Below are 26,961 nucleotides of genomic sequence, written 5' to 3'. Positions count from 1 at the left end.
ATGACAGTGCTTGCATTTGAAAACTTGTTGTGAATGAGATTTGGACCAAGGCATCCAGAGGGAGAACAATGATAGTTTCATCTAGCCTCGCCAAAAACCTCCTGTCAGAAGTGGGATTTGAACCCACGCCTCCATTGGGAGACCAGAAACCTCACACACTGAGAAGGTCGGACACCCTTGAGTCTGGCGCCTTAGACCGCTCGGCCATTCTGACACGGTGCGTCCGGCCTAAAACAGAGGTTAAGGTGTCCAAAGTCATGTCAGGTCTCTGTTCTCCCAACATGTCAGTCAATCCATGGTAGCATGTCTGTGTTTGTTGATGGTCCAGCAGAACATGGTCCATGATTGTGACCCCAAAGCCCCAGTGGCCTAATGGATAAGGCACTGGCCTCCTAAGCCAGGGATTGTGGGTTCGAGTCCCATCTGGGGTGCGCTTCAGCAGAGTGGCGCAGCGGAAGCGTGCTGGGCCCATAACCCAGAGGTCGATGGATCGAAACCATCCTCTGCTAAGAGACCTTTTCTTGAAGGCTTGCATGGCTCCGGCCCGAGAAAAGGCTTGCAGAACGTTATGCCGTTTCACCGTGATTGGAAAGGCAGCTGTACTTTATTTCTTAATTACAAGTTTATTCAAGACACCTGAATCCTTGGCATGGTGCCAACATTCTACATCAGAGTGGCCTGCTATGCCAGGGACTGTAGGTTGAGTCGTGCCCGGGCACGTGTAAGCAGAGTGGCGCAGCGGAAGCGTGCTGGGCCCATAACCCAGAGGTCGATGGATCGAAACCATCCTCTGCTAGGAGTCCTTTAATTAAAAGCCTGCATGGCTCCGGCTCTGAGAAAACACTGACGAAACATTACGTCGTTTCACCACGAGTCCTCGTCTTTGGAGAGGCAGCTGTACCTTATTTCTTAATTACGAGTTTTTCAAGACACCTGAATCCTTGGCATGATGCCAACATTCTACATCATTGTGGCCTCCTAAGCTAGGGACGCTAGGTGGAGTCGTGCCCGGGCACGTGTAAGCAGAGTGGCGCAGCGGAAGCGTGCTGGGCCCATAACCCAGAGGTCGATGGATCGAAACCATCCTCTGCTAGGAGTCCTTTAGTTAAAAGCCTGCATGGCTCTGAGAAAACGCTGACAAGACATTACGTCGTTTCACCATGAGTCCTCATCTTTGGAAAGTAGCTGTACTTTTTTTCTTAATTACAAGCCTATTCAAGACACATGGAGCCTCATTTATAAAGCGCGCGTACGCACAGATTTGATGGTAAAGGGTGCGTCCCCAAAATCCACGGCAAAGTCCATAATTATTAAAACTGTCTTTGACGTGGAAAAGTGCCTAGCGCCATGTCAGGGTCTGAGCAGACGCACGCGCTTTTGCTTGTCCGATTGCTGTAGGTTTTTTGGAAATATAAGCCACTTTTGCTGCTCATAAAGGATTTAAACATTGACAGGCGCTCTTTTATATGTCAGTGGCATTAATTAGGCATCGATTAAAATTCCCCAACTGTTCAGCTGCGCACAATTTCAAGCTCATTTACGATTTATAGATTTCACGTCTGAAAGTGAGACGTACGCGTGCTTTCTATGGGTACATTCGTTTTATGAAACACACGTGCGCGCCTTTGAGAAAGGGGCCTGATCATCAATGCCATGGATGTGGGACATTTCTAGGAGAGAGTCTGAAATTGGCACATTCAGATCCACCCACTGCCTAAGTGATGTTAATGAAATAATTAATTCAGAGCATGTTGTGGGAAATGAGATTCGTTCCTAGGAGAAAGGTTGAAATTGGCCCTTTCAGACATTCCAATTGATGACAGTGCTTGCATTTGAAAACTTGTTGTGAATGAGATTTGGACCAAGGCATCCAGAGGGAGAACAATGATAGTTTCATCTAGCCTCGCCAAAAACCTCCTGTCAGAAGTGGGATTTGAACCCACGCCTCCATTGGGAGACCAGAAACCTCACACACTGAGAAGGTCGGACACCCTTGAGTCTGGCGCCTTAGACCGATCGGCCATTCTGACACGGTGTGTCTGGCCTAAAACAGAGGTTAAGGTGTCCAAAGTCATGTCAGTTCTCTGTTCTCCCAACATGTCAGTCAATCCATGGTAGCATGTCTGTGTTTGTTGATGGTCCAGCAGAACATGGTCCATGACTCCAAAGCCCCAGTGGCATAATGGATAAGGCACTGGCCTCCTAAGCCAGGGATTGTGGGTTCGAGTCCCATCTGGAGTGCGCTTCAGCAGAGTGGCGCAGCGGAAGCGTGCTGGGCCCATAACCCAGAGGTCGATGGATCGAAACCATCCTCTGCTAAGAGACCTTTTCTTGAAGGCTTGCATGGCTCCGGCCCGAGAAAAGGCTGGCAGAACGTTATGCCGTTTCACCGTGATTGGAAAGGCAGCTGTACTTTATTTCTTAATTACAAGTTTATTCAAGACACCTGAATCCTTGGCATGGTGCCAACATTCTACATCAGAGTGGCCTGCTATGCCAGGGACTGTAGGTTGAGTCGTGCCCGGGCACGTGTAAGCAGAGTGGCGCAGCGGAAGCGTGCTGGGCCCATAACCCAGAGGTCGATGGATCGAAACCATCCTCTGCTAGGAGTCCTTTAATTAAAAGCCTGCATGGCTCCGGCTCTGAGAAAACACTGACGAAACATTACGTCGTTTCACCACGAGTCCTCGTCTTTGGAAAGGCAGCTGTACTTTATTTCTTAATTACAAGTTTATTCAAGACACCTGAATCCTTGGCATGGTGCCAACATTCTACATCAGAGTGGCCTGCTATTGAAATTGAAACCTCCTGTCAGAAGTGGGATTTTAACCCACGCCTCCATTGGGAGACCAGAAACCTCACACACTGAGAAGGTCGGACACCCTTGAGTCTGGCGCCTTAGACCGCTCGGCCATTCTGACACGGTGCGTCTGGCCTAAAACAGAGGTTAAGGTGTCCAAAGTCATGTCAGTTCTCTGTTCTCCCAACATGTCAGTCAATCCATGGTAGCATGTCTGTGTTTGTTGATGGTCCAGCAGAACATGGTCCATGACTCCAAAGCCCCAGTGGCCTAATGGATAAGGCACTGGCCTCCTAAGCCAGGGATTGTGGGTTCGAGTCCCATCTGGGGTGCGCTTCAGCAGAGTGGCGCAGCGGAAGCGTGCTGGGCCCATAACCCAGAGGTCGATGGATCGAAACCATCCTCTGCTAAGAGACCTTTTCTTGAAGGCTTGCATGGCTCCGGCCCGAGAAAAGGCTGGCAGAACGTTATGCCGTTTCACCGTGATTGGAAAGGCAGCTGTACTTTATTTCTTAATTACAAGTTTATTCAAGACACCTGAATCCTTGGCATGGTGCCAACATTCTACATCAGAGTGGCCTGCTATGCCAGGGACTGTAGGTTGAGTCGTGCCCGGGCACGTGTAAGCAGAGTGGCGCAGCGGAAGCGTGCTGGGCCCATAACCCAGAGGTCGATGGATCGAAACCATCCTCTGCTAGGAGTCCTTTAATTAAAAGCCTGCATGGCTCCGGCTCTGAGAAAACACTGACGAAACATTACGTCGTTTCACCACGAGTCCTCGTCTTTGGAGAGGCAGCTGTACCTTATTTCTTAATTACGAGTTTTTCAAGACACCTGAATCCTTGGCATGATGCCAACATTCTACATCATTGTGGCCTCCTAAGCTAGGGACGCTAGGTGGAGTCGTGCCCGGGCACGTGTAAGCAGAGTGGCGCAGCGGAAGCGTGCTGGGCCCATAACCCAGAGGTCGATGGATCGAAACCATCCTCTGCTAGGAGTCCTTTAGTTAAAAGCCTGCATGGCTCTGAGAAAACGCTGACAAGACATTACATCGTTTCACCATGAGTCCTCATCTTTGGAAAGTAGCTGTACTTTTTTTCTTAATTACAAGCCTATTCAAGACACATGGAGCCTCATTTATAAAGCGCGCGTACGCACAGATTTGATGGTAAAGGGTGCGTCCCCAAAATCCACGGCAAAGTCCATAATTATTAAAACTGTCTTTGACGTGGAAAAGTGCCTAGCGCCATGTCAGGGTCTGAGCAGACGCACGCGCTTTTGCTTGTCCGATTGCTGTAGGTTTTTTGGAAATATAAGCCACTTTTGCTGCTCATAAAGGATTTAAACATTGACAGGCGCTCTTTTATATGTCAGTGGCATTAATTAGGCATCGATTAAAATTCCCCAACTGTTCAGCTGCGCACAATTTCAAGCTCATTTACGATTTATAGATTTCACGTCTGAAAGTGAGACGTACGCGTGCTTTCTATGGGTACATTCGTTTTATGAAACACACGTGCGCGCCTTTGAGAAAGGGGCCTGATCATCAATGCCATGGATGTGGGACATTTCTAGGAGAGAGTCTGAAATTGGCACATTCAGATCCACCCACTGCCTAAGTGATGTTAATGAAATAATTAATTCAGAGCATGTTGTGGGAAATGAGATTCGTTCCTAGGAGAAAGGTTGAAATTGGCCCTTTCAGACATTCCAATTGATGACAGTGCTTGCATTTGAAAACTTGTTGTGAATGAGATTTGGACCAAGGCATCCAGAGGGAGAACAATGATAGTTTCATCTAGCCTCGCCAAAAACCTCCTGTCAGAAGTGGGATTTGAACCCACGCCTCCATTGGGAGACCAGAAACCTCACACACTGAGAAGGTCGGACACCCTTGAGTCTGGCGCCTTAGACCGCTCGGCCATTCTGACACGGTGCGTCCGGCCTAAAACAGAGGTTAAGGTGTCCAAAGTCATGTCAGGTCTCTGTTCTCCCAACATGTCAGTCAATCCATGGTAGCATGTCTGTGTTTGTTGATGGTCCAGCAGAACATGGTCCATGATTGTGACCCCAAAGCCCCAGTGGCCTAATGGATAAGGCACTGGCCTCCTAAGCCAGGGATTGTGGGTTCGAGTCCCATCTGGGGTGCGCTTCAGCAGAGTGGCGCAGCGGAAGCGTGCTGGGCCCATAACCCAGAGGTCGATGGATCGAAACCATCCTCTGCTAAGAGACCTTTTCTTGAAGGCTTGCATGGCTCCGGCCCGAGAAAAGGCTTGCAGAACGTTATGCCGTTTCACCGTGATTGGAAAGGCAGCTGTACTTTATTTCTTAATTACAAGTTTATTCAAGACACCTGAATCCTTGGCATGGTGCCAACATTCTACATCAGAGTGGCCTGCTATGCCAGGGACTGTAGGTTGAGTCGTGCCCGGGCACGTGTAAGCAGAGTGGCGCAGCGGAAGCGTGCTGGGCCCATAACCCAGAGGTCGATGGATCGAAACCATCCTCTGCTAGGAGTCCTTTAATTAAAAGCCTGCATGGCTCCGGCTCTGAGAAAACACTGACGAAACATTACGTCGTTTCACCACGAGTCCTCGTCTTTGGAGAGGCAGCTGTACCTTATTTCTTAATTACGAGTTTTTCAAGACACCTGAATCCTTGGCATGATGCCAACATTCTACATCATTGTGGCCTCCTAAGCTAGGGACGCTAGGTGGAGTCGTGCCCGGGCACGTGTAAGCAGAGTGGCGCAGCGGAAGCGTGCTGGGCCCATAACCCAGAGGTCGATGGATCGAAACCATCCTCTGCTAGGAGTCCTTTAGTTAAAAGCCTGCATGGCTCTGAGAAAACGCTGACAAGACATTACGTCGTTTCACCATGAGTCCTCATCTTTGGAAAGTAGCTGTACTTTTTTTCTTAATTACAAGCCTATTCAAGACACATGGAGCCTCATTTATAAAGCGCGCGTACGCACAGATTTGATGGTAAAGGGTGCGTCCCCAAAATCCACGGCAAAGTCCATAATTATTAAAACTGTCTTTGACGTGGAAAAGTGCCTAGCGCCATGTCAGGGTCTGAGCAGACGCACGCGCTTTTGCTTGTCCGATTGCTGTAGGTTTTTTGGAAATATAAGCCACTTTTGCTGCTCATAAAGGATTTAAACATTGACAGGCGCTCTTTTATATGTCAGTGGCATTAATTAGGCATCGATTAAAATTCCCCAACTGTTCAGCTGCGCACAATTTCAAGCTCATTTACGATTTATAGATTTCACGTCTGAAAGTGAGACGTACGCGTGCTTTCTATGGGTACATTCGTTTTATGAAACACACGTGCGCGCCTTTGAGAAAGGGGCCTGATCATCAATGCCATGGATGTGGGACATTTCTAGGAGAGAGTCTGAAATTGGCACATTCAGATCCACCCACTGCCTAAGTGATGTTAATGAAATAATTAATTCAGAGCATGTTGTGGGAAATGAGATTCGTTCCTAGGAGAAAGGTTGAAATTGGCCCTTTCAGACATTCCAATTGATGACAGTGCTTGCATTTGAAAACTTGTTGTGAATGAGATTTGGACCAAGGCATCCAGAGGGAGAACAATGATAGTTTCATCTAGCCTCGCCAAAAACCTCCTGTCAGAAGTGGGATTTGAACCCACGCCTCCATTGGGAGACCAGAAACCTCACACACTGAGAAGGTCGGACACCCTTGAGTCTGGCGCCTTAGACCGCTCGGCCATTCTGACACGGTGCGTCTGGCCTAAAACAGAGGTTAAGGTGTCCAAAGTCATGTCAGTTCTCTGTTCTCCCAACATGTCAGTCAATCCATGGTAGCATGTCTGTGTTTGTTGATGGTCCAGCAGAACATGGTCCATGACTCCAAAGCCCCAGTGGCCTAATGGATAAGGCACTGGCCTCCTAAGCCAGGGATTGTGGGTTCGAGTCCCATCTGGGGTGCGCTTCAGCAGAGTGGCGCAGCGGAAGCGTGCTGGGCCCATAACCCAGAGGTCGATGGATCGAAACCATCCTCTGCTAAGAGACCTTTTCTTGAAGGCTTGCATGGCTCCGGCCCGAGAAAAGGCTGGCAGAACGTTATGCCGTTTCACCGTGATTGGAAAGGCAGCTGTACTTTATTTCTTAATTACAAGTTTATTCAAGACACCTGAATCCTTGGCATGGTGCCAACATTCTACATCAGAGTGGCCTGCTATGCCAGGGACTGTAGGTTGAGTCGTGCCCGGGCACGTGTAAGCAGAGTGGCGCAGCGGAAGCGTGCTGGGCCCATAACCCAGAGGTCGATGGATCGAAACCATCCTCTGCTAGGAGTCCTTTAATTAAAAGCCTGCATGGCTCCGGCTCTGAGAAAACACTGACGAAACATTACGTCGTTTCACCACGAGTCCTCGTCTTTGGAGAGGCAGCTGTACCTTATTTCTTAATTACGAGTTTTTCAAGACACCTGAATCCTTGGCATGATGCCAACATTCTACATCATTGTGGCCTCCTAAGCTAGGGACGCTAGGTGGAGTCGTGCCCGGGCACGTGTAAGCAGAGTGGCGCAGCGGAAGCGTGCTGGGCCCATAACCCAGAGGTCGATGGATCGAAACCATCCTCTGCTAGGAGTCCTTTAGTTAAAAGCCTGCATGGCTCTGAGAAAACGCTGACAAGACATTACGTCGTTTCACCATGAGTCCTCATCTTTGGAAAGTAGCTGTACTTTTTTTCTTAATTACAAGCCTATTCAAGACACATGGAGCCTCATTTATAAAGCGCGCGTACGCACAGATTTGATGGTAAAGGGTGCGTCCCCAAAATCCACGGCAAAGTCCATAATTATTAAAACTGTCTTTGACGTGGAAAAGTGCCTAGCGCCATGTCAGGGTCTGAGCAGACGCACGCGCTTTTGCTTGTCCGATTGCTGTATGTTTTTTGGAAATATAAGCCACTTTTGCTGCTCATAAAGGATTTAAACATTGACAGGCGCTCTTTTATATGTCAGTGGCATTAATTAGGCATCGATTAAAATTCCCCAACTGTTCAGCTGCGCACAATTTCAAGCTCATTTACGATTTATAGATTTCACGTCTGAAAGTGAGACGTACGCGTGCTTTCTATGGGTACATTCGTTTTATGAAACACACGTGCGCGCCTTTGAGAAAGGGGCCTGATCATCAATGCCATGGATGTGGGACATTTCTAGGAGAGAGTCTGAAATTGGCACATTCAGATCCACCCACTGCCTAAGTGATGTTAATGAAATAATTAATTCAGAGCATGTTGTGGGAAATGAGATTCGTTCCTAGGAGAAAGGTTGAAATTGGCCCTTTCAGACATTCCAATTGATGACAGTGCTTGCATTTGAAAACTTGTTGTGAATGAGATTTGGACCAAGGCATCCAGAGGGAGAACAATGATAGTTTCATCTAGCCTCGCCAAAAACCTCCTGTCAGAAGTGGGATTTGAACCCACGCCTCCATTGGGAGACCAGAAACCTCACACACTGAGAAGGTCGGACACCCTTGAGTCTGGCGCCTTAGACCGCTCGGCCATTCTGACACGGTGCGTCTGGCCTAAAACAGAGGTTAAGGTGTCCAAAGTCATGTCAGTTCTCTGTTCTCCCAACATGTCAGTCAATCCATGGTAGCATGTCTGTGTTTGTTGATGGTCCAGCAGAACATGGTCCATGATCGTGACCCCAAAGCCCCAGTGGCCTAATGGATAAGGCACTGGCCTCCTAAGCCAGGGATTGTGGGTTCGAGTCCCATCTGGGGTGCGCTTCAGCAGAGTGGCGCAGCGGAAGCGTGCTGGGCCCATAACCCAGAGGTCGATGGATCGAAACCATCCTCTGCTAAGAGACCTTTTCTTGAAGGCTTGCATGGCTCCGGCCCGAGAAAAGGCTGGCAGAACGTTATGCCGTTTCACCGTGATTGGAAAGGCAGCTGTACTTTATTTCTTAATTACAAGTTTATTCAAGACACCTGAATCCTTGGCATGGTGCCAACATTCTACATCAGAGTGGCCTGCTATGCCAGGGACTGTAGGTTGAGTCGTGCCCGGGCACGTGTAAGCAGAGTGGCGCAGCGGAAGCGTGCTGGGCCCATAACCCAGAGGTCGATGGATCGAAACCATCCTCTGCTAGGAGTCCTTTAATTAAAAGCCTGCATGGCTCCGGCTCTGAGAAAACACTGACGAAACATTACGTCGTTTCACCACGAGTCCTCGTCTTTGGAGAGGCAGCTGTACCTTATTTCTTAATTACGAGTTTTTCAAGACACCTGAATCCTTGGCATGATGCCAACATTCTACATCATTGTGGCCTCCTAAGCTAGGGACGCTAGGTGGAGTCGTGCCCGGGCACGTGTAAGCAGAGTGGCGCAGCGGAAGCGTGCTGGGCCCATAACCCAGAGGTCGATGGATCGAAACCATCCTCTGCTAGGAGTCCTTTAGTTAAAAGCCTGCATGGCTCTGAGAAAACGCTGACAAGACATTACGTCGTTTCACCATGAGTCCTCATCTTTGGAAAGTAGCTGTACTTTTTTTCTTAATTACAAGCCTATTCAAGACACATGGAGCCTCATTTATAAAGCGCGCGTACGCACAGATTTGATGGTAAAGGGTGCGTCCCCAAAATCCACGGCAAAGTCCATAATTATTAAAACTGTCTTTGACGTGGAAAAGTGCCTAGCGCCATGTCAGGGTCTGAGCAGACGCACGCGCTTTTGCTTGTCCGATTGCTGTAGGTTTTTTGGAAATATAAGCCACTTTTGCTGCTCATAAAGGATTTAAACATTGACAGGCGCTCTTTTATATGTCAGTGGCATTAATTAGGCATCGATTAAAATTCCCCAACTGTTCAGCTGCGCACAATTTCAAGCTCATTTACGATTTATAGATTTCACGTCTGAAAGTGAGACGTACGCGTGCTTTCTATGGGTACATTCGTTTTATGAAACACACGTGCGCGCCTTTGAGAAAGGGGCCTGATCATCAATGCCATGGATGTGGGACATTTCTAGGAGAGAGTCTGAAATTGGCACATTCAGATCCACCCACTGCCTAAGTGATGTTAATGAAATAATTAATTCAGAGCATGTTGTGGGAAATGAGATTCGTTCCTAGGAGAAAGGTTGAAATTGGCCCTTTCAGACATTCCAATTGATGACAGTGCTTGCATTTGAAAACTTGTTGTGAATGAGATTTGGACCAAGGCATCCAGAGGGAGAACAATGATAGTTTCATCTAGCCTCGCCAAAAACCTCCTGTCAGAAGTGGGATTTGAACCCACGCCTCCATTGGGAGACCAGAAACCTCACACACTGAGAAGGTCGGACACCCTTGAGTCTGGCGCCTTAGACCGCTCGGCCATTCTGACACGGTGCGTCTGGCCTAAAACAGAGGTTAAGGTGTCCAAAGTCATGTCAGTTCTCTGTTCTCCCAACATGTCAGTCAATCCATGGTAGCATGTCTGTGTTTGTTGATGGTCCAGCAGAACATGGTCCATGATCGTGACCCCAAAGCCCCAGTGGCCTAATGGATAAGGCACTGGCCTCCTAAGCCAGGGATTGTGGGTTCGAGTCCCATCTGGGGTGCGCTTCAGCAGAGTGGCGCAGCGGAAGCGTGCTGGGCCCATAACCCAGAGGTCGATGGATCGAAACCATCCTCTGCTAAGAGACCTTTTCTTGAAGGCTTGCATGGCTCCGGCCCGAGAAAAGGCTGGCAGAACGTTATGCCGTTTCACCGTGATTGGAAAGGCAGCTGTACTTTATTTCTTAATTACAAGTTTATTCAAGACACCTGAATCCTTGGCATGGTGCCAACATTCTACATCAGAGTGGCCTGCTATGCCAGGGACTGTAGGTTGAGTCGTGCCCGGGCACGTGTAAGCAGAGTGGCGCAGCGGAAGCGTGCTGGGCCCATAACCCAGAGGTCGATGGATCGAAACCATCCTCTGCTAGGAGTCCTTTAATTAAAAGCCTGCATGGCTCCGGCTCTGAGAAAACACTGACGAAACATTACGTCGTTTCACCACGAGTCCTCGTCTTTGGAGAGGCAGCTGTACCTTATTTCTTAATTACGAGTTTTTCAAGACACCTGAATCCTTGGCATGATGCCAACATTCTACATCATTGTGGCCTCCTAAGCTAGGGACGCTAGGTGGAGTCGTGCCCGGGCACGTGTAAGCAGAGTGGCGCAGCGGAAGCGTGCTGGGCCCATAACCCAGAGGTCGATGGATCGAAACCATCCTCTGCTAGGAGTCCTTTAGTTAAAAGCCTGCATGGCTCTGAGAAAACGCTGACAAGACATTACGTCGTTTCACCATGAGTCCTCATCTTTGGAAAGTAGCTGTACTTTTTTTCTTAATTACAAGCCTATTCAAGACACATGGAGCCTCATTTATAAAGCGCGCGTACGCACAGATTTGATGGTAAAGGGTGCGTCCCCAAAATCCACGGCAAAGTCCATAATTATTAAAACTGTCTTTGACGTGGAAAAGTGCCTAGCGCCATGTCAGGGTCTGAGCAGACGCACGCGCTTTTGCTTGTCCGATTGCTGTAGGTTTTTTGGAAATATAAGCCACTTTTGCTGCTCATAAAGGATTTAAACATTGACAGGCGCTCTTTTATATGTCAGTGGCATTAATTAGGCATCGATTAAAATTCCCCAACTGTTCAGCTGCGCACAATTTCAAGCTCATTTACGATTTATAGATTTCACGTCTGAAAGTGAGACGTACGCGTGCTTTCTATGGGTACATTCGTTTTATGAAACACACGTGCGCGCCTTTGAGAAAGGGGCCTGATCATCAATGCCATGGATGTGGGACATTTCTAGGAGAGAGTCTGAAATTGGCACATTCAGATCCACCCACTGCCTAAGTGATGTTAATGAAATAATTAATTCAGAGCATGTTGTGGGAAATGAGATTCGTTCCTAGGAGAAAGGTTGAAATTGGCCCTTTCAGACATTCCAATTGATGACAGTGCTTGCATTTGAAAACTTGTTGTGAATGAGATTTGGACCAAGGCATCCAGAGGGAGAACAATGATAGTTTCATCTAGCCTCGCCAAAAACCTCCTGTCAGAAGTGGGATTTGAACCCACGCCTCCATTGGGAGACCAGAAACCTCACACACTGAGAAGGTCGGACACCCTTGAGTCTGGCGCCTTAGACCGCTCGGCCATTCTGACACGGTGCGTCTGGCCTAAAACAGAGGTTAAGGTGTCCAAAGTCATGTCAGTTCTCTGTTCTCCCAACATGTCAGTCAATCCATGGTAGCATGTCTGTGTTTGTTGATGGTCCAGCAGAACATGGTCCATGATCGTGACCCCAAAGCCCCAGTGGCCTAATGGATAAGGCACTGGCCTCCTAAGCCAGGGATTGTGGGTTCGAGTCCCATCTGGGGTGCGCTTCAGCAGAGTGGCGCAGCGGAAGCGTGCTGGGCCCATAACCCAGAGGTCGATGGATCGAAACCATCCTCTGCTAAGAGACCTTTTCTTGAAGGCTTGCATGGCTCCGGCCCGAGAAAAGGCTGGCAGAACGTTATGCCGTTTCACCGTGATTGGAAAGGCAGCTGTACTTTATTTCTTAATTACAAGTTTATTCAAGACACCTGAATCCTTGGCATGGTGCCAACATTCTACATCAGAGTGGCCTGCTATGCCAGGGACTGTAGGTTGAGTCGTGCCCGGGCACGTGTAAGCAGAGTGGCGCAGCGGAAGCGTGCTGGGCCCATAACCCAGAGGTCGATGGATCGAAACCATCCTCTGCTAGGAGTCCTTTAATTAAAAGCCTGCATGGCTCCGGCTCTGAGAAAACACTGACGAAACATTACGTCGTTTCACCACGAGTCCTCGTCTTTGGAGAGGCAGCTGTACCTTATTTCTTAATTACGAGTTTTTCAAGACACCTGAATCCTTGGCATGATGCCAACATTCTACATCATTGTGGCCTCCTAAGCTAGGGACGCTAGGTGGAGTCGTGCCCGGGCACGTGTAAGCAGAGTGGCGCAGCGGAAGCGTGCTGGGCCCATAACCCAGAGGTCGATGGATCGAAACCATCCTCTGCTAGGAGTCCTTTAGTTAAAAGCCTGCATGGCTCTGAGAAAACGCTGACAAGACATTACGTCGTTTCACCATGAGTCCTCATCTTTGGAAAGTAGCTGTACTTTTTTTCTTAATTACAAGCCTATTCAAGACACATGGAGCCTCATTTATAAAGCGCGCGTACGCACAGATTTGATGGTAAAGGGTGCGTCCCCAAAATCCACGGCAAAGTCCATAATTATTAAAACTGTCTTTGACGTGGAAAAGTGCCTAGCGCCATGTCAGGGTCTGAGCAGACGCACGCGCTTTTGCTTGTCCGATTGCTGTATGTTTTTTGGAAATATAAGCCACTTTTGCTGCTCATAAAGGATTTAAACATTGACAGGCGCTCTTTTATATGTCAGTGGCATTAATTAGGCATCGATTAAAATTCCCCAACTGTTCAGCTGCGCACAATTTCAAGCTCATTTACGATTTATAGATTTCACGTCTGAAAGTGAGACGTACGCGTGCTTTCTATGGGTACATTCGTTTTATGAAACACACGTGCGCGCCTTTGAGAAAGGGGCCTGATCATCAATGCCATGGATGTGGGACATTTCTAGGAGAGAGTCTGAAATTGGCACATTCAGATCCACCCACTGCCTAAGTGATGTTAATGAAATAATTAATTCAGAGCATGTTGTGGGAAATGAGATTCGTTCCTAGGAGAAAGGTTGAAATTGGCCCTTTCAGACATTCCAATTGATGACAGTGCTTGCATTTGAAAACTTGTTGTGAATGAGATTTGGACCAAGGCATCCAGAGGGAGAACAATGATAGTTTCATCTAGCCTCGCCAAAAACCTCCTGTCAGAAGTGGGATTTGAACCCACGCCTCCATTGGGAGACCAGAAACCTCACACACTGAGAAGGTCGGACACCCTTGAGTCTGGCGCCTTAGACCGCTCGGCCATTCTGACACGGTGCGTCTGGCCTAAAACAGAGGTTAAGGTGTCCAAAGTCATGTCAGTTCTCTGTTCTCCCAACATGTCAGTCAATCCATGGTAGCATGTCTGTGTTTGTTGATGGTCCAGCAGAACATGGTCCATGATCGTGACCCCAAAGCCCCAGTGGCCTAATGGATAAGGCACTGGCCTCCTAAGCCAGGGATTGTGGGTTCGAGTCCCATCTGGGGTGCGCTTCAGCAGAGTGGCGCAGCGGAAGCGTGCTGGGCCCATAACCCAGAGGTCGATGGATCGAAACCATCCTCTGCTAAGAGACCTTTTCTTGAAGGCTTGCATGGCTCCGGCCCGAGAAAAGGCTGGCAGAACGTTATGCCGTTTCACCGTGATTGGAAAGGCAGCTGTACTTTATTTCTTAATTACAAGTTTATTCAAGACACCTGAATCCTTGGCATGGTGCCAACATTCTACATCAGAGTGGCCTGCTATGCCAGGGACTGTAGGTTGAGTCGTGCCCGGGCACGTGTAAGCAGAGTGGCGCAGCGGAAGCGTGCTGGGCCCATAACCCAGAGGTCGATGGATCGAAACCATCCTCTGCTAGGAGTCCTTTAATTAAAAGCCTGCATGGCTCCGGCTCTGAGAAAACACTGACGAAACATTACGTCGTTTCACCACGAGTCCTCGTCTTTGGAGAGGCAGCTGTACCTTATTTCTTAATTACGAGTTTTTCAAGACACCTGAATCCTTGGCATGATGCCAACATTCTACATCATTGTGGCCTCCTAAGCTAGGGACGCTAGGTGGAGTCGTGCCCGGGCACGTGTAAGCAGAGTGGCGCAGCGGAAGCGTGCTGGGCCCATAACCCAGAGGTCGATGGATCGAAACCATCCTCTGCTAGGAGTCCTTTAGTTAAAAGCCTGCATGGCTCTGAGAAAACGCTGACAAGACATTACGTCGTTTCACCATGAGTCCTCATCTTTGGAAAGTAGCTGTACTTTTTTTCTTAATTACAAGCCTATTCAAGACACATGGAGCCTCATTTATAAAGCGCGCGTACGCACAGATTTGATGGTAAAGGGTGCGTCCCCAAAATCCACGGCAAAGTCCATAATTATTAAAACTGTCTTTGACGTGGAAAAGTGCCTAGCGCCATGTCAGGGTCTGAGCAGACGCACGCGCTTTTGCTTGTCCGATTGCTGTAGGTTTTTTGGAAATATAAGCCACTTTTGCTGCTCATAAAGGATTTAAACATTGACAGGCGCTCTTTTATATGTCAGTGGCATTAATTAGGCATCGATTAAAATTCCCCAACTGTTCAGCTGCGCACAATTTCAAGCTCATTTACGATTTATAGATTTCACGTCTGAAAGTGAGACGTACGCGTGCTTTCTATGGGTACATTCGTTTTATGAAACACACGTGCGCGCCTTTGAGAAAGGGGCCTGATCATCAATGCCATGGATGTGGGACATTTCTAGGAGAGAGTCTGAAATTGGCACATTCAGATCCACCCACTGCCTAAGTGATGTTAATGAAATAATTAATTCAGAGCATGTTGTGGGAAATGAGATTCGTTCCTAGGAGAAAGGTTGAAATTGGCCCTTTCAGACATTCCAATTGATGACAGTGCTTGCATTTGAAAACTTGTTGTGAATGAGATTTGGACCAAGGCATCCAGAGGGAGAACAATGATAGTTTCATCTAGCCTCGCCAAAAACCTCCTGTCAGAAGTGGGATTTGAACCCACGCCTCCATTGGGAGACCAGAAACCTCACACACTGAGAAGGTCGGACACCCTTGAGTCTGGCGCCTTAGACCGCTCGGCCATTCTGACACGGTGCGTCTGGCCTAAAACAGAGGTTAAGGTGTCCAAAGTCATGTCAGTTCTCTGTTCTCCCAACATGTCAGTCAATCCATGGTAGCATGTCTGTGTTTGTTGATGGTCCAGCAGAACATGGTCCATGATCGTGACCCCAAAGCCCCAGTGGCCTAATGGATAAGGCACTGGCCTCCTAAGCCAGGGATTGTGGGTTCGAGTCCCATCTGGGGTGCGCTTCAGCAGAGTGGCGCAGCGGAAGCGTGCTGGGCCCATAACCCAGAGGTCGATGGATCGAAACCATCCTCTGCTAAGAGACCTTTTCTTGAAGGCTTGCATGGCTCCGGCCCGAGAAAAGGCTGGCAGAACGTTATGCCGTTTCACCGTGATTGGAAAGGCAGCTGTACTTTATTTCTTAATTACAAGTTTATTCAAGACACCTGAATCCTTGGCATGGTGCCAACATTCTACATCAGAGTGGCCTGCTATGCCAGGGACTGTAGGTTGAGTCGTGCCCGGGCACGTGTAAGCAGAGTGGCGCAGCGGAAGCGTGCTGGGCCCATAACCCAGAGGTCGATGGATCGAAACCATCCTCTGCTAGGAGTCCTTTAATTAAAAGCCTGCATGGCTCCGGCTCTGAGAAAACACTGACGAAACATTACGTCGTTTCACCACGAGTCCTCGTCTTTGGAGAGGCAGCTGTACCTTATTTCTTAATTACGAGTTTTTCAAGACACCTGAATCCTTGGCATGATGCCAACATTCTACATCATTGTGGCCTCCTAAGCTAGGGACGCTAGGTGGAGTCGTGCCCGGGCACGTGTAAGCAGAGTGGCGCAGCGGAAGCGTGCTGGGCCCATAACCCAGAGGTCGATGGATCGAAACCATCCTCTGCTAGGAGTCCTTTAGTTAAAAGCCTGCATGGCTCTGAGAAAACGCTGACAAGACATTACGTCGTTTCACCATGAGTCCTCATCTTTGGAAAGTAGCTGTACTTTTTTTCTTAATTACAAGCCTATTCAAGACACATGGAGCCTCATTTATAAAGCGCGCGTACGCACAGATTTGATGGTAAAGGGTGCGTCCCCAAAATCCACGGCAAAGTCCATAATTATTAAAACTGTCTTTGACGTGGAAAAGTGCCTAGCGCCATGTCAGGGTCTGAGCAGACGCACGCGCTTTTGCTTGTCCGATTGCTGTATGTTTTTTGGAAATATAAGCCACTTTTGCTGCTCATAAAGGATTTAAACATTGACAGGCGCTCTTTTATATGTCAGTGGCATTAATTAGGCATCGATTAAAATTCCCCAACTGTTCAGCTGCGCACAATTTCAAGCTCATTTACGATTTATAGATTTCACGTCTGAAAGTGAGACGTACGCGTGCTTTCTATGGGTACATTCGTTTTATGAAACACACGTGCGCGCCTTTGAGAAAGGGGCCTGATCATCAATGCCATGGATGTGGGACATTTCTAGGAGAGAGTCTGAAATTGGCACATTCAGATCCACCCACTGCCTAAGTGATGTTAATGAAATAATTAATTCAGAGCATGTTGTGGGAAATGAGATTCGTTCCTAGGAGAAAGGTTGAAATTGGCCCTTTCAGACATTCCAATTGATGACAGTGCTTGCATTTGAAAACTTGTTGTGAATGAGATTTGGACCAAGGCATCCAGAGGGAGAACAATGATAGTTTCATCTAGCCTCGCCAAAAACCTCCTGTCAGAAGTGGGATTTGAACCCACGCCTCCATTGGGAGACCAGAAACCTCACACACTGAGAAGGTCGGACACCCTTGAGTCTGGCGCCTTAGACCGCTCGGCCATTCTGACACGGTGCGTCTGGCCTAAAACAGAGGTTAAGGTGTCCAAAGTCATGTCAGTTCTCTGTTCTCCCAACATGTCAGTCAATCCATGGTAGCATGTCTGTGTTTGTTGATGGTCCAGCAGAACATGGTCCATGATCGTGACCCCAAAGCCCCAGTGGCCTAATGGATAAGGCACTGGCCTCCTAAGCCAGGGATTGTGGGTTCGAGTCCCATCTGGGGTGCGCTTCAGCAGAGTGGCGCAGCGGAAGCGTGCTGGGCCCATAACCCAGAGGTCGATGGATCGAAACCATCCTCTGCTAAGAGACCTTTTCTTGAAGGCTTGCATGGCTCCGGCCCGAGAAAAGGCTGGCAGAACGTTATGCCGTTTCACCGTGATTGGAAAGGCAGCTGTACTTTATTTCTTAATTACAAGTTTATTCAAGACACCTGAATCCTTGGCATGGTGCCAACATTCTACATCAGAGTGGCCTGCTATGCCAGGGACTGTAGGTTGAGTCGTGCCCGGGCACGTGTAAGCAGAGTGGCGCAGCGGAAGCGTGCTGGGCCCATAACCCAGAGGTCGATGGATCGAAACCATCCTCTGCTAGGAGTCCTTTAATTAAAAGCCTGCATGGCTCCGGCTCTGAGAAAACACTGACGAAACATTACGTCGTTTCACCACGAGTCCTCGTCTTTGGAGAGGCAGCTGTACCTTATTTCTTAATTACGAGTTTTTCAAGACACCTGAATCCTTGGCATGATGCCAACATTCTACATCATTGTGGCCTCCTAAGCTAGGGACGCTAGGTGGAGTCGTGCCCGGGCACGTGTAAGCAGAGTGGCGCAGCGGAAGCGTGCTGGGCCCATAACCCAGAGGTCGATGGATCGAAACCATCCTCTGCTAGGAGTCCTTTAGTTAAAAGCCTGCATGGCTCTGAGAAAACGCTGACAAGACATTACGTCGTTTCACCATGAGTCCTCATCTTTGGAAAGTAGCTGTACTTTTTTTCTTAATTACAAGCCTATTCAAGACACATGGAGCCTCATTTATAAAGCGCGCGTACGCACAGATTTGATGGTAAAGGGTGCGTCCCCAAAATCCACGGCAAAGTCCATAATTATTAAAACTGTCTTTGACGTGGAAAAGTGCCTAGCGCCATGTCAGGGTCTGAGCAGACGCACGCGCTTTTGCTTGTCCGATTGCTGTATGTTTTTTGGAAATATAAGCCACTTTTGCTGCTCATAAAGGATTTAAACATTGACAGGCGCTCTTTTATATGTCAGTGGCATTAATTAGGCATCGATTAAAATTCCCCAACTGTTCAGCTGCGCACAATTTCAAGCTCATTTACGATTTATAGATTTCACGTCTGAAAGTGAGACGTACGCGTGCTTTCTATGGGTACATTCGTTTTATGAAACACACGTGCGCGCCTTTGAGAAAGGGGCCTGATCATCAATGCCATGGATGTGGGACATTTCTAGGAGAGAGTCTGAAATTGGCACATTCAGATCCACCCACTGCCTAAGTGATGTTAATGAAATAATTAATTCAGAGCATGTTGTGGGAAATGAGATTCGTTCCTAGGAGAAAGGTTGAAATTGGCCCTTTCAGACATTCCAATTGATGACAGTGCTTGCATTTGAAAACTTGTTGTGAATGAGATTTGGACCAAGGCATCCAGAGGGAGAACAATGATAGTTTCATCTAGCCTCGCCAAAAACCTCCTGTCAGAAGTGGGATTTGAACCCACGCCTCCATTGGGAGACCAGAAACCTCACACACTGAGAAGGTCGGACACCCTTGAGTCTGGCGCCTTAGACCGCTCGGCCATTCTGACACGGTGCGTCTGGCCTAAAACAGAGGTTAAGGTGTCCAAAGTCATGTCAGTTCTCTGTTCTCCCAACATGTCAGTCAATCCATGGTAGCATGTCTGTGTTTGTTGATGGTCCAGCAGAACATGGTCCATGATCGTGACCCCAAAGCCCCAGTGGCCTAATGGATAAGGCACTGGCCTCCTAAGCCAGGGATTGTGGGTTCGAGTCCCATCTGGGGTGCGCTTCAGCAGAGTGGCGCAGCGGAAGCGTGCTGGGCCCATAACCCAGAGGTCGATGGATCGAAACCATCCTCTGCTAAGAGACCTTTTCTTGAAGGCTTGCATGGCTCCGGCCCGAGAAAAGGCTGGCAGAACGTTATGCCGTTTCACCGTGATTGGAAAGGCAGCTGTACTTTATTTCTTAATTACAAGTTTATTCAAGACACCTGAATCCTTGGCATGGTGCCAACATTCTACATCAGAGTGGCCTGCTATGCCAGGGACTGTAGGTTGAGTCGTGCCCGGGCACGTGTAAGCAGAGTGGCGCAGCGGAAGCGTGCTGGGCCCATAACCCAGAGGTCGATGGATCGAAACCATCCTCTGCTAGGAGTCCTTTAATTAAAAGCCTGCATGGCTCCGGCTCTGAGAAAACACTGACGAAACATTACGTCGTTTCACCACGAGTCCTCGTCTTTGGAGAGGCAGCTGTACCTTATTTCTTAATTACGAGTTTTTCAAGACACCTGAATCCTTGGCATGATGCCAACATTCTACATCATTGTGGCCTCCTAAGCTAGGGACGCTAGGTGGAGTCGTGCCCGGGCACGTGTAAGCAGAGTGGCGCAGCGGAAGCGTGCTGGGCCCATAACCCAGAGGTCGATGGATCGAAACCATCCTCTGCTAGGAGTCCTTTAGTTAAAAGCCTGCATGGCTCTGAGAAAACGCTGACAAGACATTACGTCGTTTCACCATGAGTCCTCATCTTTGGAAAGTAGCTGTACTTTTTTTCTTAATTACAAGCCTATTCAAGACACATGGAGCCTCATTTATAAAGCGCGCGTACGCACAGATTTGATGGTAAAGGGTGCGTCCCCAAAATCCACGGCAAAGTCCATAATTATTAAAACTGTCTTTGACGTGGAAAAGTGCCTAGCGCCATGTCAGGGTCTGAGCAGACGCACGCGCTTTTGCTTGTCCGATTGCTGTATGTTTTTTGGAAATATAAGCCACTTTTGCTGCTCATAAAGGATTTAAACATTGACAGGCGCTCTTTTATATGTCAGTGGCATTAATTAGGCATCGATTAAAATTCCCCAACTGTTCAGCTGCGCACAATTTCAAGCTCATTTACGATTTATAGATTTCACGTCTGAAAGTGAGACGTACGCGTGCTTTCTATGGGTACATTCGTTTTATGAAACACACGTGCGCGCCTTTGAGAAAGGGGCCTGATCATCAATGCCATGGATGTGGGACATTTCTAGGAGAGAGTCTGAAATTGGCACATTCAGATCCACCCACTGCCTAAGTGATGTTAATGAAATAATTAATTCAGAGCATGTTGTGGGAAATGAGATTCGTTCCTAGGAGAAAGGTTGAAATTGGCCCTTTCAGACATTCCAATTGATGACAGTGCTTGCATTTGAAAACTTGTTGTGAATGAGATTTGGACCAAGGCATCCAGAGGGAGAACAATGATAGTTTCATCTAGCCTCGCCAAAAACCTCCTGTCAGAAGTGGGATTTGAACCCACGCCTCCATTGGGAGACCAGAAACCTCACACACTGAGAAGGTCGGACACCCTTGAGTCTGGCGCCTTAGACCGCTCGGCCATTCTGACACGGTGCGTCTGGCCTAAAACAGAGGTTAAGGTGTCCAAAGTCATGTCAGTTCTCTGTTCTCCCAACATGTCAGTCAATCCATGGTAGCATGTCTGTGTTTGTTGATGGTCCAGCAGAACATGGTCCATGATCGTGACCCCAAAGCCCCAGTGGCCTAATGGATAAGGCACTGGCCTCCTAAGCCAGGGATTGTGGGTTCGAGTCCCATCTGGGGTGCGCTTCAGCAGAGTGGCGCAGCGGAAGCGTGCTGGGCCCATAACCCAGAGGTCGATGGATCGAAACCATCCTCTGCTAAGAGACCTTTTCTTGAAGGCTTGCATGGCTCCGGCCCGAGAAAAGGCTGGCAGAACGTTATGCCGTTTCACCGTGATTGGAAAGGCAGCTGTACTTTATTTCTTAATTACAAGTTTATTCAAGACACCTGAATCCTTGGCATGGTGCCAACATTCTACATCAGAGTGGCCTGCTATGCCAGGGACTGTAGGTTGAGTCGTGCCCGGGCACGTGTAAGCAGAGTGGCGCAGCGGAAGCGTGCTGGGCCCATAACCCAGAGGTCGATGGATCGAAACCATCCTCTGCTAGGAGTCCTTTAATTAAAAGCCTGCATGGCTCCGGCTCTGAGAAAACACTGACGAAACATTACGTCGTTTCACCACGAGTCCTCGTCTTTGGAGAGGCAGCTGTACCTTATTTCTTAATTACGAGTTTTTCAAGACACCTGAATCCTTGGCATGATGCCAACATTCTACATCATTGTGGCCTCCTAAGCTAGGGACGCTAGGTGGAGTCGTGCCCGGGCACGTGTAAGCAGAGTGGCGCAGCGGAAGCGTGCTGGGCCCATAACCCAGAGGTCGATGGATCGAAACCATCCTCTGCTAGGAGTCCTTTAGTTAAAAGCCTGCATGGCTCTGAGAAAACGCTGACAAGACATTACGTCGTTTCACCATGAGTCCTCATCTTTGGAAAGTAGCTGTTCTTTTTTTCTTAATTACAAGCCTATTCAAGACACATGGAGCCTCATTTATAAAGCGCGCGTACGCACAGATTTGATGGTAAAGGGTGCGTCCCCAAAATCCACGGCAAAGTCCATAATTATTAAAACTGTCTTTGACGTGGAAAAGTGCCTAGCGCCATGTCAGGGTCTGAGCAGACGCACGCGCTTTTGCTTGTCCGATTGCTGTATGTTTTTTGGAAATATAAGCCACTTTTGCTGCTCATAAAGGATTTAAACATTGACAGGCGCTCTTTTATATGTCAGTGGCATTAATTAGGCATCGATTAAAATTCCCCAACTGTTCAGCTGCGCACAATTTCAAGCTCATTTACGATTTATAGATTTCACGTCTGAAAGTGAGACGTACGCGTGCTTTCTATGGGTACATTCGTTTTATGAAACACACGTGCGCGCCTTTGAGAAAGGGGCCTGATCATCAATGCCATGGATGTGGGACATTTCTAGGAGAGAGTCTGAAATTGGCACATTCAGATCCACCCACTGCCTAAGTGATGTTAATGAAATAATTAATTCAGAGCATGTTGTGGGAAATGAGATTCGTTCCTAGGAGAAAGGTTGAAATTGGCCCTTTCAGACATTCCAATTGATGACAGTGCTTGCATTTGAAAACTTGTTGTGAATGAGATTTGGACCAAGGCATCCAGAGGGAGAACAATGATAGTTTCATCTAGCCTCGCCAAAAACCTCCTGTCAGAAGTGGGATTTGAACCCACGCCTCCATTGGGAGACCAGAAACCTCACACACTGAGAAGGTCGGACACCCTTGAGTCTGGCGCCTTAGACCGCTCGGCCATTCTGACACGGTGCGTCTGGCCTAAAACAGAGGTTAAGGTGTCCAAAGTCATGTCAGTTCTCTGTTCTCCCAACATGTCAGTCAATCCATGGTAGCATGTCTGTGTTTGTTGATGGTCCAGCAGAACATGGTCCATGATCGTGACCCCAAAGCCCCAGTGGCCTAATGGATAAGGCACTGGCCTCCTAAGCCAGGGATTGTGGGTTCGAGTCCCATCTGGGGTGCGCTTCAGCAGAGTGGCGCAGCGGAAGCGTGCTGGGCCCATAACCCAGAGGTCGATGGATCGAAACCATCCTCTGCTAAGAGACCTTTTCTTGAAGGCTTGCATGGCTCCGGCCCGAGAAAAGGCTGGCAGAACGTTATGCCGTTTCACCGTGATTGGAAAGGCAGCTGTACTTTATTTCTTAATTACAAGTTTATTCAAGACACCTGAATCCTTGGCATGGTGCCAACATTCTACATCAGAGTGGCCTGCTATGCCAGGGACTGTAGGTTGAGTCGTGCCCGGGCACGTGTAAGCAGAGTGGCGCAGCGGAAGCGTGCTGGGCCCATAACCCAGAGGTCGATGGATCGAAACCATCCTCTGCTAGGAGTCCTTTAATTAAAAGCCTGCATGGCTCCGGCTCTGAGAAAACACTGACGAAACATTACGTCGTTTCACCACGAGTCCTCGTCTTTGGAGAGGCAGCTGTACCTTATTTCTTAATTACGAGTTTTTCAAGACACCTGAATCCTTGGCATGATGCCAACATTCTACATCATTGTGGCCTCCTAAGCTAGGGACGCTAGGTGGAGTCGTGCCCGGGCACGTGTAAGCAGAGTGGCGCAGCGGAAGCGTGCTGGGCCCATAACCCAGAGGTCGATGGATCGAAACCATCCTCTGCTAGGAGTCCTTTAGTTAAAAGCCTGCATGGCTCTGAGAAAACGCTGACAAGACATTACGTCGTTTCACCATGAGTCCTCATCTTTGGAAAGTAGCTGTACTTTTTTTCTTAATTACAAGCCTATTCAAGACACATGGAGCCTCATTTATAAAGCGCGCGTACGCACAGATTTGATGGTAAAGGGTGCGTCCCCAAAATCCACGGCAAAGTCCATAATTATTAAAACTGTCTTTGACGTGGAAAAGTGCCTAGCGCCATGTCAGGGTCTGAGCAGACGCACGCGCTTTTGCTTGTCCGATTGCTGTATGTTTTTTGGAAATATAAGCCACTTTTGCTGCTCATAAAGGATTTAAACATTGACAGGCGCTCTTTTATATGTCAGTGGCATTAATTAGGCATCGATTAAAATTCCCCAACTGTTCAGCTGCGCACAATTTCAAGCTCATTTACGATTTATAGATTTCACGTCTGAAAGTGAGACGTACGCGTGCTTTCTATGGGTACATTCGTTTTATGAAACACACGTGCGCGCCTTTGAGAAAGGGGCCTGATCATCAATGCCATGGATGTGGGACATTTCTAGGAGAGAGTCTGAAATTGGCACATTCAGATCCACCCACTGCCTAAGTGATGTTAATGAAATAATTAATTCAGAGCATGTTGTGGGAAATGAGATTCGTTCCTAGGAGAAAGGTTGAAATTGGCCCTTTCAGACATTCCAATTGATGACAGTGCTTGCATTTGAAAACTTGTTGTGAATGAGATTTGGACCAAGGCATCCAGAGGGAGAACAATGATAGTTTCATCTAGCCTCGCCAAAAACCTCCTGTCAGAAGTGGGATTTGAACCCACGCCTCCATTGGGAGACCAGAAACCTCACACACTGAGAAGGTCGGACACCCTTGAGTCTGGCGCCTTAGACCGCTCGGCCATTCTGACACGGTGCGTCTGGCCTAAAACAGAGGTTAAGGTGTCCAAAGTCATGTCAGTTCTCTGTTCTCCCAACATGTCAGTCAATCCATGGTAGCATGTCTGTGTTTGTTGATGGTCCAGCAGAACATGGTCCATGATCGTGACCCCAAAGCCCCAGTGGCCTAATGGATAAGGCACTGGCCTCCTAAGCCAGGGATTGTGGGTTCGAGTCCCATCTGGGGTGCGCTTCAGCAGAGTGGCGCAGCGGAAGCGTGCTGGGCCCATAACCCAGAGGTCGATGGATCGAAACCATCCTCTGCTAAGAGACCTTTTCTTGAAGGCTTGCATGGCTCCGGCCCGAGAAAAGGCTGGCAGAACGTTATGCCGTTTCACCGTGATTGGAAAGGCAGCTGTACTTTATTTCTTAATTACAAGTTTATTCAAGACACCTGAATCCTTGGCATGGTGCCAACATTCTACATCAGAGTGGCCTGCTATGCCAGGGACTGTAGGTTGAGTCGTGCCCGGGCACGTGTAAGCAGAGTGGCGCAGCGGAAGCGTGCTGGGCCCATAACCCAGAGGTCGATGGATCGAAACCATCCTCTGCTAGGAGTCCTTTAATTAAAAGCCTGCATGGCTCCGGCTCTGAGAAAACACTGACGAAACATTACGTCGTTTCACCACGAGTCCTCGTCTTTGGAGAGGCAGCTGTACCTTATTTCTTAATTACGAGTTTTTCAAGACACCTGAATCCTTGGCATGATGCCAACATTCTACATCATTGTGGCCTCCTAAGCTAGGGACGCTAGGTGGAGTCGTGCCCGGGCACGTGTAAGCAGAGTGGCGCAGCGGAAGCGTGCTGGGCCCATAACCCAGAGGTCGATGGATCGAAACCATCCTCTGCTAGGAGTCCTTTAGTTAAAAGCCTGCATGGCTCTGAGAAAACGCTGACAAGACATTACGTCGTTTCACCATGAGTCCTCATCTTTGGAAAGTAGCTGTACTTTTTTTCTTAATTACAAGCCTATTCAAGACACATGGAGCCTCATTTATAAAGCGCGCGTACGCACAGATTTGATGGTAAAGGGTGCGTCCCCAAAATCCACGGCAAAGTCCATAATTATTAAAACTGTCTTTGACGTGGAAAAGTGCCTAGCGCCATGTCAGGGTCTGAGCAGACGCACGCGCTTTTGCTTGTCCGATTGCTGTATGTTTTTTGGAAATATAAGCCACTTTTGCTGCTCATAAAGGATTTAAACATTGACAGGCGCTCTTTTATATGTCAGTGGCATTAATTAGGCATCGATTAAAATTCCCCAACTGTTCAGCTGCGCACAATTTCAAGCTCATTTACGATTTATAGATTTCACGTCTGAAAGTGAGACGTACGCGTGCTTTCTATGGGTACATTCGTTTTATGAAACACACGTGCGCGCCTTTGAGAAAGGGGCCTGATCATCAATGCCATGGATGTGGGACATTTCTAGGAGAGAGTCTGAAATTGGCACATTCAGATCCACCCACTGCCTAAGTGATGTTAATGAAATAATTAATTCAGAGCATGTTGTGGGAAATGAGATTCGTTCCTAGGAGAAAGGTTGAAATTGGCCCTTTCAGACATTCCAATTGATGACAGTGCTTGCATTTGAAAACTTGTTGTGAATGAGATTTGGACCAAGGCATCCAGAGGGAGAACAATGATAGTTTCATCTAGCCTCGCCAAAAACCTCCTGTCAGAAGTGGGATTTGAACCCACGCCTCCATTGGGAGACCAGAAACCTCACACACTGAGAAGGTCGGACACCCTTGAGTCTGGCGCCTTAGACCGCTCGGCCATTCTGACACGGTGCGTCTGGCCTAAAACAGAGGTTAAGGTGTCCAAAGTCATGTCAGTTCTCTGTTCTCCCAACATGTCAGTCAATCCATGGTAGCATGTCTGTGTTTGTTGATGGTCCAGCAGAACATGGTCCATGATCGTGACCCCAAAGCCCCAGTGGCCTAATGGATAAGGCACTGGCCTCCTAAGCCAGGGATTGTGGGTTCGAGTCCCATCTGGGGTGCGCTTCAGCAGAGTGGCGCAGCGGAAGCGTGCTGGGCCCATAACCCAGAGGTCGATGGATCGAAACCATCCTCTGCTAAGAGACCTTTTCTTGAAGGCTTGCATGGCTCCGGCCCGAGAAAAGGCTGGCAGAACGTTATGCCGTTTCACCGTGATTGGAAAGGCAGCTGTACTTTATTTCTTAATTACAAGTTTATTCAAGACACCTGAATCCTTGGCATGGTGCCA

General features: G+C 48.3%; 31 non-coding genes across 31 annotated transcripts; 15 read left to right on the top strand and 16 right to left on the bottom strand.

The window, feature by feature from the left end:
- Nucleotides 1–102: 102 nt before the first annotated feature.
- On the bottom strand, nt 103–214 carry trnal-caa (transfer RNA leucine (anticodon CAA)). The gene is made up of 2 exons: nt 177–214; nt 103–148 (listed from the first exon to the last, which is right to left on the bottom strand). It is a non-coding gene; the product is annotated as a tRNA-Leu (tRNA).
- A 144-nt stretch (nt 215–358) lies between these two features.
- trnar-ccu (transfer RNA arginine (anticodon CCU)) lies at nt 359–431 on the top strand. The gene has a single exon. It is a non-coding gene; the product is annotated as a tRNA-Arg (tRNA).
- A 1,487-nt stretch (nt 432–1,918) lies between these two features.
- Nucleotides 1,919–2,030, bottom strand: trnal-caa (transfer RNA leucine (anticodon CAA)). Its single transcript has 2 exons — nt 1,993–2,030; nt 1,919–1,964 (listed from the first exon to the last, which is right to left on the bottom strand). It is a non-coding gene; the product is annotated as a tRNA-Leu (tRNA).
- A 779-nt stretch (nt 2,031–2,809) lies between these two features.
- Nucleotides 2,810–2,921, bottom strand: trnal-caa (transfer RNA leucine (anticodon CAA)). Its single transcript has 2 exons — nt 2,884–2,921; nt 2,810–2,855 (listed from the first exon to the last, which is right to left on the bottom strand). It is a non-coding gene; the product is annotated as a tRNA-Leu (tRNA).
- Nucleotides 2,922–3,059: 138 nt separating this feature from the next.
- Nucleotides 3,060–3,132, top strand: trnar-ccu (transfer RNA arginine (anticodon CCU)). Its single transcript has one exon. It is a non-coding gene; the product is annotated as a tRNA-Arg (tRNA).
- A 1,487-nt stretch (nt 3,133–4,619) lies between these two features.
- Nucleotides 4,620–4,731, bottom strand: trnal-caa (transfer RNA leucine (anticodon CAA)). Its single transcript has 2 exons — nt 4,694–4,731; nt 4,620–4,665 (listed from the first exon to the last, which is right to left on the bottom strand). It is a non-coding gene; the product is annotated as a tRNA-Leu (tRNA).
- A 144-nt stretch (nt 4,732–4,875) lies between these two features.
- On the top strand, nt 4,876–4,948 carry trnar-ccu (transfer RNA arginine (anticodon CCU)). Its single transcript has one exon. It is a non-coding gene; the product is annotated as a tRNA-Arg (tRNA).
- A 1,487-nt stretch (nt 4,949–6,435) lies between these two features.
- Nucleotides 6,436–6,547, bottom strand: trnal-caa (transfer RNA leucine (anticodon CAA)). The gene is made up of 2 exons: nt 6,510–6,547; nt 6,436–6,481 (listed from the first exon to the last, which is right to left on the bottom strand). It is a non-coding gene; the product is annotated as a tRNA-Leu (tRNA).
- Nucleotides 6,548–6,685: 138 nt separating this feature from the next.
- trnar-ccu (transfer RNA arginine (anticodon CCU)) lies at nt 6,686–6,758 on the top strand. The gene has a single exon. It is a non-coding gene; the product is annotated as a tRNA-Arg (tRNA).
- A 1,487-nt stretch (nt 6,759–8,245) lies between these two features.
- On the bottom strand, nt 8,246–8,357 carry trnal-caa (transfer RNA leucine (anticodon CAA)). The gene is made up of 2 exons: nt 8,320–8,357; nt 8,246–8,291 (listed from the first exon to the last, which is right to left on the bottom strand). It is a non-coding gene; the product is annotated as a tRNA-Leu (tRNA).
- Nucleotides 8,358–8,501: 144 nt separating this feature from the next.
- On the top strand, nt 8,502–8,574 carry trnar-ccu (transfer RNA arginine (anticodon CCU)). Its single transcript has one exon. It is a non-coding gene; the product is annotated as a tRNA-Arg (tRNA).
- A 1,487-nt stretch (nt 8,575–10,061) lies between these two features.
- On the bottom strand, nt 10,062–10,173 carry trnal-caa (transfer RNA leucine (anticodon CAA)). The gene is made up of 2 exons: nt 10,136–10,173; nt 10,062–10,107 (listed from the first exon to the last, which is right to left on the bottom strand). It is a non-coding gene; the product is annotated as a tRNA-Leu (tRNA).
- Nucleotides 10,174–10,317: 144 nt separating this feature from the next.
- trnar-ccu (transfer RNA arginine (anticodon CCU)) lies at nt 10,318–10,390 on the top strand. The gene has a single exon. It is a non-coding gene; the product is annotated as a tRNA-Arg (tRNA).
- Nucleotides 10,391–11,877: 1,487 nt separating this feature from the next.
- On the bottom strand, nt 11,878–11,989 carry trnal-caa (transfer RNA leucine (anticodon CAA)). Its single transcript has 2 exons — nt 11,952–11,989; nt 11,878–11,923 (listed from the first exon to the last, which is right to left on the bottom strand). It is a non-coding gene; the product is annotated as a tRNA-Leu (tRNA).
- A 144-nt stretch (nt 11,990–12,133) lies between these two features.
- trnar-ccu (transfer RNA arginine (anticodon CCU)) lies at nt 12,134–12,206 on the top strand. Its single transcript has one exon. It is a non-coding gene; the product is annotated as a tRNA-Arg (tRNA).
- Nucleotides 12,207–13,693: 1,487 nt separating this feature from the next.
- On the bottom strand, nt 13,694–13,805 carry trnal-caa (transfer RNA leucine (anticodon CAA)). Its single transcript has 2 exons — nt 13,768–13,805; nt 13,694–13,739 (listed from the first exon to the last, which is right to left on the bottom strand). It is a non-coding gene; the product is annotated as a tRNA-Leu (tRNA).
- Nucleotides 13,806–13,949: 144 nt separating this feature from the next.
- Nucleotides 13,950–14,022, top strand: trnar-ccu (transfer RNA arginine (anticodon CCU)). Its single transcript has one exon. It is a non-coding gene; the product is annotated as a tRNA-Arg (tRNA).
- Nucleotides 14,023–15,509: 1,487 nt separating this feature from the next.
- Nucleotides 15,510–15,621, bottom strand: trnal-caa (transfer RNA leucine (anticodon CAA)). Its single transcript has 2 exons — nt 15,584–15,621; nt 15,510–15,555 (listed from the first exon to the last, which is right to left on the bottom strand). It is a non-coding gene; the product is annotated as a tRNA-Leu (tRNA).
- Nucleotides 15,622–15,765: 144 nt separating this feature from the next.
- trnar-ccu (transfer RNA arginine (anticodon CCU)) lies at nt 15,766–15,838 on the top strand. Its single transcript has one exon. It is a non-coding gene; the product is annotated as a tRNA-Arg (tRNA).
- A 1,487-nt stretch (nt 15,839–17,325) lies between these two features.
- On the bottom strand, nt 17,326–17,437 carry trnal-caa (transfer RNA leucine (anticodon CAA)). Its single transcript has 2 exons — nt 17,400–17,437; nt 17,326–17,371 (listed from the first exon to the last, which is right to left on the bottom strand). It is a non-coding gene; the product is annotated as a tRNA-Leu (tRNA).
- Nucleotides 17,438–17,581: 144 nt separating this feature from the next.
- trnar-ccu (transfer RNA arginine (anticodon CCU)) lies at nt 17,582–17,654 on the top strand. Its single transcript has one exon. It is a non-coding gene; the product is annotated as a tRNA-Arg (tRNA).
- Nucleotides 17,655–19,141: 1,487 nt separating this feature from the next.
- trnal-caa (transfer RNA leucine (anticodon CAA)) lies at nt 19,142–19,253 on the bottom strand. Its single transcript has 2 exons — nt 19,216–19,253; nt 19,142–19,187 (listed from the first exon to the last, which is right to left on the bottom strand). It is a non-coding gene; the product is annotated as a tRNA-Leu (tRNA).
- Nucleotides 19,254–19,397: 144 nt separating this feature from the next.
- On the top strand, nt 19,398–19,470 carry trnar-ccu (transfer RNA arginine (anticodon CCU)). The gene has a single exon. It is a non-coding gene; the product is annotated as a tRNA-Arg (tRNA).
- A 1,487-nt stretch (nt 19,471–20,957) lies between these two features.
- trnal-caa (transfer RNA leucine (anticodon CAA)) lies at nt 20,958–21,069 on the bottom strand. The gene is made up of 2 exons: nt 21,032–21,069; nt 20,958–21,003 (listed from the first exon to the last, which is right to left on the bottom strand). It is a non-coding gene; the product is annotated as a tRNA-Leu (tRNA).
- Nucleotides 21,070–21,213: 144 nt separating this feature from the next.
- trnar-ccu (transfer RNA arginine (anticodon CCU)) lies at nt 21,214–21,286 on the top strand. The gene has a single exon. It is a non-coding gene; the product is annotated as a tRNA-Arg (tRNA).
- Nucleotides 21,287–22,773: 1,487 nt separating this feature from the next.
- On the bottom strand, nt 22,774–22,885 carry trnal-caa (transfer RNA leucine (anticodon CAA)). Its single transcript has 2 exons — nt 22,848–22,885; nt 22,774–22,819 (listed from the first exon to the last, which is right to left on the bottom strand). It is a non-coding gene; the product is annotated as a tRNA-Leu (tRNA).
- A 144-nt stretch (nt 22,886–23,029) lies between these two features.
- Nucleotides 23,030–23,102, top strand: trnar-ccu (transfer RNA arginine (anticodon CCU)). The gene has a single exon. It is a non-coding gene; the product is annotated as a tRNA-Arg (tRNA).
- Nucleotides 23,103–24,589: 1,487 nt separating this feature from the next.
- Nucleotides 24,590–24,701, bottom strand: trnal-caa (transfer RNA leucine (anticodon CAA)). The gene is made up of 2 exons: nt 24,664–24,701; nt 24,590–24,635 (listed from the first exon to the last, which is right to left on the bottom strand). It is a non-coding gene; the product is annotated as a tRNA-Leu (tRNA).
- A 144-nt stretch (nt 24,702–24,845) lies between these two features.
- trnar-ccu (transfer RNA arginine (anticodon CCU)) lies at nt 24,846–24,918 on the top strand. The gene has a single exon. It is a non-coding gene; the product is annotated as a tRNA-Arg (tRNA).
- Nucleotides 24,919–26,405: 1,487 nt separating this feature from the next.
- Nucleotides 26,406–26,517, bottom strand: trnal-caa (transfer RNA leucine (anticodon CAA)). Its single transcript has 2 exons — nt 26,480–26,517; nt 26,406–26,451 (listed from the first exon to the last, which is right to left on the bottom strand). It is a non-coding gene; the product is annotated as a tRNA-Leu (tRNA).
- A 144-nt stretch (nt 26,518–26,661) lies between these two features.
- Nucleotides 26,662–26,734, top strand: trnar-ccu (transfer RNA arginine (anticodon CCU)). The gene has a single exon. It is a non-coding gene; the product is annotated as a tRNA-Arg (tRNA).
- Nucleotides 26,735–26,961: the final 227 nt, after the last annotated feature.

Source organism: Misgurnus anguillicaudatus, chromosome 2 (assembly GCF_027580225.2).
Source record: "Misgurnus anguillicaudatus chromosome 2, ASM2758022v2, whole genome shotgun sequence".
Taxonomy (NCBI): Eukaryota; Metazoa; Chordata; class Actinopteri; order Cypriniformes; family Cobitidae; genus Misgurnus; species Misgurnus anguillicaudatus.
Note: the sequence above shows the minus strand (reverse complement) of the source record. Positions and strands in the feature narration are given on the sequence as shown.